Below are 10,284 nucleotides of genomic sequence, written 5' to 3'. Positions count from 1 at the left end.
GCAGTTAGAGATTATACTCTCCAAGTCTCCAGATCTTCTTTGCATAGCACACTGCATAAACTTATCACCTTCAATTCCTAGAATACAAAATATGTGAATTCTAATTTAGGTGATGAGTCTTTCCCGAAGGACCAGACATATAGTATTGGTCGTAGTGGGGCAACCTGTTTTTCCAAGCAAGGCATCATTGTTTTGCCATCATGCTCGTGTTGTCGAGACATCTAAGTAACCTGCAAAATTAGATGAAGAGAAACATTTGATTTAATGCTCGGCCACACTCTTTCACCCCTCTTGTTTTCTTGCAAAACAAAGCGATTCACAGCTAGAAAAAAATCCCCAGCCAATTCCTCCTCCTAAGCCAAAAGGTTTCTCCTCCACTTAAAATCCAACTTCAGTTCTCATTCTCTCAAACTCCCATTTCCCAAATGAGTTTGTTCTTTAGGGCTAAACCTCTTGAAATTTGCAAAATGTCCCCAAAATGTGCCCCATGCTCACTAGTGTCTCCTTAAGAAAGTCCCATTGAATTGTGTTGTGTACCTTTTGAAAATCTAGTTTAAGTATTGCCCCATTCTGTTTAGCCTTCTTCAGTCACCAAATCACTTCGTTTGCAATCAAAGCCCTATCAATTATTTGTTTGTTCTTGATGAAAGCGGATTGTATTTCTCCAATTAGATCTGGCATAACTTTGGCAAGTCTCTTGACCAAAATACTACTTCCTCCGTCCCACAAGAATATGCACTTTCTAATTTTAGAAACTCTTTTCTCTTTATTGAGGTGAGACCAATTCTCCACTAACAATACTTTAATTACTTTTTCTCTCTACATCTCTCTTACTTTACCAATTTGCATTAAAATCTGTGCCGAACCCAAAGTGCATATTCTTTGGGGACGGAGGGAATAATAATGATCTTGTAAATGTTTTCAATCATTGCAGCAAAAAAGGCGATTCCGTCGCCTTGGCGGCCCCCACACTCCAGCCCGACTAGGGGTGGGAAATTATATCGAAATACCGTAATATCAGACTTATCGTACCGGAAAAATACCGAAAATACCGATTTTTCGGTATACCGCAGTTTCCGGTACGGTATGATACCGTACCGCAGTGTTTCGGTACGGTAACAGTATCAATTTTTCTATACCGCGGTATACCGAATCCACGGTATACCGGTATACCACGGTATACCGGTATACCACGGTATACCGGTATACCGATAGATTATTATATATATATATATATATATATATTAATATTAAATATGTTGTAATATATATATTACATTTATATATATATTATATTAAAAAAAATTAATACATCAATTAATACAATAAAATTAAACATTCAAATGATAATTTATTCAAACAAATTCAAAATTAACCTGAATTATTTTTTTATCAACTCATCCTATTAAATATAATAAACACAATAGCACATAACACCGAAAGAAGATTGGAAATACGATATCGGGAATATGTTTCAACAGAGCACATTTGAAAGAATTTGTATTAACTCACACCATTTAGTATATGATTCTTTGTGTAATGTCATATTCCAAATATACAAAGTAATTAAAATTTTTGTTTTATTCTTCGTCCCACTTCATAAAATGTCAATTAAAAATATGTGTAGCTGAAAATGAATCAAATCGTTTAATTAGTGTTTAATTCATTGTATGTTATCTTATTTTATATACTACTTAAATTGAAGGATGAATAAATAGGATACTGATCAGTCATTCTTAATTCTTAAAGAGAAATAAATGTCCAATTTAAATTACTAACTAGTGTCACGCCCGTGCGATGCACGAGTCATTTTAATTTCTTCATATTTATTTCATTTTGCGAAATAAAAGTTGTGAAGATAAACAAAAGAATATTCGACATCCTCTTACTTTGGATTATACTTTTTCAATCACATTAACCCCACATAGACACAAGAGTGTGTTTAAATGCTACCTTTTTCTTAAAAATGTCAATACGATCACATTAAAATTTCACCACATATTTGTGTTGACATTTTAATAAACTGTCTTGACATTTAAATATCAGACTTAAAATTAAAAAGCATTTTAAATCTGTGAAAATATGAATTAACCGTTGAGTTATAACTGTAGGAGCAAGTTTACGTTGCAATAATTTAATATTGCACTGGTGAGACACTTTCTAGTCGAGATTCATTTCATTGCAATATAGCGACCCTATACACTAAAAACCCAAACCTTGAAACCTAAATCCTAAACCCTTAACTTTAAAATATACTCATCATAACCAACAAATGAGCCAAATTTTGATATATGTTGAATTTTAGTATTTTCACATTAAAAAAATATTATTTGCTAGTATTTTAAAAATTTATTCAAATCAAAGAAAGACTGTGCCTTGTTAATATTTTTGAGAATTTGTATGCATGTTTATAATGATAGATTGAAATTAAAGTCTAGGGGGAAGACCAATTATTACTACTATTGGTCTAAATAGCCAAAAATAATCAATAAGTATCTTCATTTTATCATTAACCACGATTATGGGATAAAATTCTGAATATATGTAACCAAAATAATCCACAAATATATATTAAAAGATACTTAAAGATCAACATCATCGGCAACAATAAATATAATATGATACTTGATAACATGCTAACCAAAATATAAAATTGAATAGAGTGATGGACGAATTACCGGTAGCAAAAAATAATGAACAATCGAGAAACCAGTAAATGAACAAATCAAGAAACCAATTATTTTTCGGTATACCGTTATCGTTACCATACCGTTATTACGGTATACCGTACCGTGTTTCGGTATACCATTTTTTAACGGTATACCGAAACACGGTACGGTATACCGTAATAACGGTATGGTAACGGTATCAAAAAATATCATACCGAATTTCCGGTATATCGGAATTTCGGTATACCGAAAATTCGGTATACCGAAAATTTGATACGGTATCGGTATTGAATTTTGTCATACCGTACTTTCCGGTACGGTATGCGGTATGGCACGGTCGGTACGGTATACCGTACCGACCCACTCCTAAGCCCGACATCATGTGAGGGGTTCAATCAGGGTACGCAGTAGCCCGTTAAGGCGGAGGCCTTAACCCACTGGCTGCCAGAAGCTCATCTCCCAAGGCCTCACACTTGTGCCTGAGAGATGGAAGCAACTACACGACAGCAGTGGGATTCGAACCCGGGCTCATTGCAGCAAGATCTGCCCCTCCGTTGCCAACTGCGCTACGCCCCTGCGGGCAAAATTTGTGAAATATAAACAAAGCTGTAGGAAGTCTTTGACATCTATAGCTTCATCCACTTTTAGAATCAAAGCTGCCCATGTGGGGTTTATCTTCTTAGACAACTTCCCTTAATCTAAGAACTCGAAGATGAAAGTCACAATCGCCAATATCATGCCAAAGTTCCTTGAAATTTTTGAAGTTGAACCCATCATATATGGGAGCTTTGGAGACATCACAATCTTTGAGTGTCGTGTTGATTTCCTCGATTTCTGGACTTTCTTCAAGCGAATTGACTTGCTCACTCGAGATCTTGTGGAGTAGCCGACTATCCATGTGTATGTCTGACACATGTTTATGCTTTTATAAACCTTTATAGAATTAGAGGAGCTCAATCTTGAAGACTCTACTCCCATTTCTTATTAGTTCAATTCCCTTGGCCCGCCATCGCCCAAGTGCCAGCGTGTGATAGTATTATGTATTTCTGTCTCCCGACCTAACGCACTGGTCCCTCAAAAGTCGCCTCCAATAACTCGCCTTTCTATCAAGTCACTTGGTAAGTGAGCATCAATAGCTGCAAGTCTAGCAAAGTCACACTGATTCCATTCCCATTGCCAATCCTTCATTGGCATTGAATTTGGGCATCTTTGAGTTTCGTAACGGTTGTAGCGACATTCACTTTTTATTTCAAATCCTTATCGAGTGATGTAATGCTTTCAGTTTGTTGATGTAATGACAATATTTCCCCTCTTCTCTGACTAGCTTGATGAAGCCCGGATGCGAAAGGCGTCGATACTTCTGAGCGATTTGGCCTAAATAACCTTTAAAATTCCGGTCAAAGTTCAAATAATCAAATTGATAGCAAAACAACAAGCATATCCAATTCTTAGTATCATTTAAAATCTCAAAAGATGAATATTAGGATAAAACTTTAAAAGATTATTATTTATTCAGAGAAAAAAGATGAATCCACGAATGAAAATTAAGTAAATCTCTCCATCCACTTTCAACCAGTACAAAGATGGCAAAGTGTATGATCACGAATGCATGAAATTAAAAAAATATCAATTCTTTCATATACTAAATGAACAATGAGATAAGACATGTTTGTCACGACATGATTGAAAGAGAAATGAACCCTTTACATTATTTATATTTACCTTTTTTTATGTGCAAGTGTCACCTTACTGTGAATCTATTCTTTTTTGGGGTTTTGGCTTTTAAAACTAAAAACTTTCCCTATATTTCGGTTTTTCCCATGAACTATGAGATTGGTTTTTAAAACCAAAAACTTTTAGATCGTTAGCTTTTTCCCAATCCGACCCGAATAACACATTTTCGGTACAGAACTTGTCCAACGTGGACAACCGAAAAAATGACATGGACACCGGATTTAGGACCCTTAAACGATGCCGTTTTACGCTCAATGACATTTAAAACATTACCCAACTCTCCTAAACCCTAAAATCGAGCGTGGACAACCAAGAATTCAGTGGGAATCGTTCATCCTCTTACTTCAAAATCAGCCATCTTCGTTCATCCTCTCGCTTCGAAATCAGGAGTCTTCGCTCCATCTTAGGTAGGTAGGCGAATCAATTTTCTGAGTTTTTGAGTTTTTGGGTGTTTACTTTCTATCTTCAGAATCAGGAGTCTTCGTTCCATCTCAGGTAGGCGAATTCAAATGTCGTGTTCATCTTTAGACAAAATAATTCACGTTATAGCGTGCAGGTCGAAATTCAAATGTCGTGTTCTTCACAAACCTCAAGCTTCAACGGCTGTTGGCCAGAAGGTGAAATCGTAATCTGTAACCATGGAGTTCAGGCTGAGATTCGGATGTCGAGGACTGATAGTAATCCGGGAAGACAATTTTATCGTTGTCCGTCTTGGAAGGTATTTTCTGCTCGTCCAAGTAACCTTCTATAATCAGCAACATGGAGTGAACAATGAAGTTTTGTATTAATTTTGTAGCATGATGACTGCAAATTCTTTCGGTGGATTGAACCGATGTCTCCCCTGAGCCGGGAAATTCTACTTCAGAGGACGCAGAAAGAAAAAGTCGAGTTCAAAGAAAGATGGAGATGTGCACACTTGAAGGCGATTTCTCTGGAAGAGAAACTGAAGGCGGATATTGAAGAGTTCAATGATAAGCTTGAGGAGTGTAATGCTAGGATTGAAGATTGTGAAATTCTGAAATCGATGATTGAAGATTTCAGAAGGACCACTATAAAGTTGAAGCTCGTGATCTTCCTTTTGTGTGTTGTAATATTTGTCATCATGTAGTAACTCCATTATGTAGCTTTTGATGGTAGATTTGAACCCTTTTGGATGCTATTATGTATCTTTTGAAACTAGATTTCAACCCTTTTGGATGCTATTATGTTATGGTTATCATAGTTTGTGGTTATCTTTCTTTCCTTGGTGATTGTGTTACATTATAAGCAAACACACACACGAGTAATAGAACAAGAGTAATAATCAAAGTAGATAGAAGACAATTGTTTCCAAAACACATCCGAAGTGTTTCCAAAAGACACATCCAAAGTTTGATGGCAAAAAAACCAAAGTGTAGATAGGGTTCAAACTATTTCCAAAGTGTTTCCAAATTGAGCTATAGTAAAAAACCATCACCGAGAATATAGTTTGATGGCAAAAAAGGCTCAGATATACCAATCAACTACTTAAATATTGCTCTCTTGTGTTGATAAGCCTGACTGTGCTTCATTGGAGTGTGAGGAGGTTGCTTTTGGGCGTCCTCGTTTTGGGCGTGCCGGCTGCGGATGTCCTGGCAGTGGCCGACCTGCTGCTGTGGGCGACCTGGCCGCTGGCGTGCTTGCTGTGGGCGGCGACCTACTGCTGGGGGTGGGCGGCGACCTGCTGCTGCTCCTGCTGGTAGTGGGCGAGGTGCTGTGATGTGGATAAAAGAATGTGCTGTGCGCTATTGATATATATCAAACCCCTAGGTCCAGAAGATTCGCTAGATCACAGGGTCTAGGAGATCGTGGAACCTTCAGAATTCGGTCGTTGCACACACACTTTTCTGCTTCAAAAACCTGAACCCACTACACTATTGGCTAGTATAGGGAAGTAAATGATCGATCCCACGAGGACGGATGAGTTATCATGCATTTGGAGGGTTTTGGGAGGGTTTGGCTGCTGCCAAGCAACAAGTGGGTCGAGAATTTTAAACTACTAAACTTAGGAAATGAAAACTAACTATTCTATCTACTGGGTCACGAGAATTAAAAGCATCAAGTACTAGACCTAAGAACAAAGAAACATAAACACATTCATAATTCGAAACTTGAAATTAACTGCAGAGGGTTTATCAAACTACTAGGTTAAGTAAAAAGTTTCCCAAAACGGTGAGACAAAAAGCAGAAAGAAAAGCAGCAAAACATGTTTCCTCAATTACCTAGCGACAGAAAAATCTTCAAAAAGCAAACAAACAACGGATCTGGGTCTAATTACCAACGATCTTCATCTTCTTCAGCAAATAAACAGGAATATGAACGAAACAGAGCATCAGAAAACAGAGTAAACATAGATCGAATTTCAGACATTATGATTAAACAGAAAACTATCAGATCTACGCTACTGGACCTTGCAGATGTGAGAACAAACAGTAAACAACCATAATCATGCAGAATGTAAACAACAACTCCAGATCCACTACGATTCACAAAATCCCAACGTCTCCACAATCAGATCCAACAATTCCAACAACAAACCAACAGATCCCAACTCCAAACATTCAACAAACCACCTTAGATTCAACCAACCTCAACTCTGATTCAACAATCAAATGCGAAAAGCATCCAAAATCAGTAAAACGACTTCAAACATCAGAAACCATAATAAAACAGAAAGTAGAAACTGCCATAGCTACGAGAATAATATCCAAAACACAAGTAGTCGCCGAGCTTCCGGCAAGGAAGTTCTCGGCGAGAATAAACAACAGAAATTAAAAGCAAATTGTATCTTCGCCCTCATAAGGACGATGTTACACCACAGAAACTAGCTAAGAACCACCACAGTAACCAGAAGTCACCCCATAAGTGCCAAGTGCGTGAGAAGTGAAGTGAACTATGATTGGAAAGTGAAGATAAGGAGACTAAGTGTAAAAGATCGAGAAATGCTCAAAAGGAAAAAGAGGGCTCCCTTTCTAAAAGGGGTCGTCCCTTTATATAGGCAGAAATCCCTAGGGAACTCTCTCTTCATAATTTTTTTTACACACACACACACACTCACATCGGAGTTCGAGATACATTGGCAAGCGAACCAGCCTCTTCCAGCCCCTCGTGGTCACGTCCGAACCAGCCTTCTCCTGCCCCTCGTGGCCCACGAACTAGCCGCTTAACCACCCTCAGACGGGTCCAGGCCAAGCACCGACCTCTCCCTTTCCCTCGTGGCCCACGAACTAGCTGCTTAACCACCCTCAGACGTGTCTCGGCTCGTAAATTGACCACCCTCAGACTGGTCCAGGCCCGTATGCTTGCAAAGTCCCAAGGCAACAAGACTTGGGCCCACAGGGAAATTAATCCCAAGTTGCGCCATCCAGGATTCGAACTCAGCCCTCCTGGATGGCGCCATATCCTTGCCTCCCTTCTCAACCAGTTGAGCTAGGAGGCTTCATAATTTGTCTTTTTTGCCCTTCATCTTTATATTTGTTCCTTGCTCCATTTTTGTATTCTGCCAGCATTCATTTTCATCTCCTCGGTCTGGTAAATTGCTGGCATTTTCACTTCATTTCCCTCCTTTTCCTCTGCCCCTGGTAAATTATATGCGCTTTCTGGGTCCGACAGATTTTACACGCACTTGAACTTATAAACATACATTAGTGCACCGAAAACACAGAATTCTGATCTAAAACCAATGCATGAAACGAGCCTTATCATGCTGCTGCTGCTGGTGGGCGAAGTGCTGCTTGCTGTGGGCCGACTTGTGGTGCCACCTTGCAAGGACGACCTAGTTTACCCTAATAAGAACAAGTTCACAAAGTATTAAGGGTCACCAACTGTAAGTTTTTTTGTAGCAAGAATATTTTCAAAGTAAGTAAAGTTAGCAATCTTCTCCTTTGGTGGCTTTGCAACTGGATTGTTTTTGCATGATCTAGTATTGTGCCCCTGCTGAAGGCATCTCTGACAAGTCATCACACAGATCTTGCGAAGCTTGTGTGGCTTATATGGATCCTTCTCAAATGGGTCTCTCTTCCTCAATTTCTTGGGTCTCCCAAGCATCTTCTTAGCCGGAGGTGGCATGACTTTGTATCCTTCTGCCCCATGCCACATATTCTCACCATTCAAAGGTGGAATGACAAAGCTATGAGCCAACTTGTACTTCTCTATAGTATAGTACTCACTGACATATGATTCAACATTCTCGTTCAAGAATGTAATCACTGAACAATCATGAATGCAAGGGATTCCCGTAATATCCCAGACCCTACACCCACAAGACCTTTTGGATGTTGTAACCACAAATCTGTGTTATTCAAATGTCACCTCAAACAGACCCCCTAAAGCAGGTGTTGTGATACAATATCGACTCCTATACATCATATCCTCCAATTTTTTCCTTATCCTCGGACACAATACATCATGACTGTCACGCACCTCATGCATTTTCCTATAGCATCTCTCCATCAAAGAAGATCTAATGTCCTCTAACATGCTTATAACATGCTTAGCCCTTGCATCCACAATGTATGCATTAAAGCTTTCACACACATTGTTCAAGATAGAATCACATTTCTGAATGGGAGTGATGAAAGCTTTACATAATCTGGTCACATTTCTGGTCATTAGAAGAGAAAATGCATCAGGAATTTCCTTCTCAAATTCATTGCATGCAACCCGATATTCCTCAACATATGTGCTCCTAGCCACTCCCCAGAAAAGACTCTTCAGTGTTGGGGCCTTGTGAGACTTCTTCAAATTTGAATACACATGCCTTGCACAATTTCTATGCTCGGCCAGAGGAATAAATTCCTTAACAGCATTCTCCAAGCCTTGAAATTAACAAACTTTGTTAACAGTGTTTAAATTTGTAAGTATTCATAGTGTTTGGTCTAATAAGTACATTTTGTTGGTCACTGATTATGGTGATTCCTACACCATTTCCCAAATCCAAATATTCAGCAAGAATGCCCAGGAACCATTTCTAGTTGACTTCATTCTCAGCCTGAACAACCGCCCATGCAATTGGGAACATTTGATTGTTCCCATCACTTCCAACAGGGGTCAGTATAGCACGTCCTAAGTAAGTCTTCAGAAATGCACCATCTAGCCCTATTACTCTTCTGCAGCCCAACATAAAACCCTTCCTCAACCCACTGAACCCAATGTAAATACCATTGAACACAGACCGAATGCCAACATCAATCTCAAATCTTCCTTCTTTGTCTACCCTCATTAACTCAAGAACATAACTCCTAAGCTTTGCATAATGCTCTTCCACCGATCCTGTCAGCAACTTAATAATCTTCCTCTTAGCATTGTACAACTTCCACTTTGATGCATCATGTGCAAACCTTTGCACCAAGTCTGCCCTGAGCTCCTTCACAGTTGTGTCAGGCTTAAGCCTAAACACGCTCAAATACCTCCTTACAATCCAATTTGCTGAAACTATCTTATTTCTCATGTTTCTAGAGAAAGTATGTTCATACTCCACTCTTGATAGTAGAAATGCACCAACATTTCTATTGAAACTCCCATAGCACCTCCACTTGCACGGTTTCTTACATTTAGCTTTCAGTTAGGTCTTACTGGCCAGCTTAAATTGTAGGATCTGTAGCAAGTCATCATAATCATTTATATCGTTATTCAAGTTTTATCAATGAATTATTGTTCAGATATCAAATAAACACAACTTCCACGTTATGAATACACTATTTTCAAACCTCATAATTTTTTTGGTGCTACTCTTACTATTTGCAAGTAAAACTATATTATTATTATCATTATTATGGTTATTGTTATTATACAAAACGGGTAATACATGATGTAGTAATGAGAATTATTAATAAATTCATTAAATACATAAATAAAAAAGGAT

The sequence above is a fragment of the Salvia splendens genome, chromosome 14 (assembly GCF_004379255.2).
Source record: "Salvia splendens isolate huo1 chromosome 14, SspV2, whole genome shotgun sequence".
Taxonomy (NCBI): Eukaryota; Viridiplantae; Streptophyta; class Magnoliopsida; order Lamiales; family Lamiaceae; genus Salvia; species Salvia splendens.
This window is presented reverse-complemented; position numbering follows the sequence as displayed.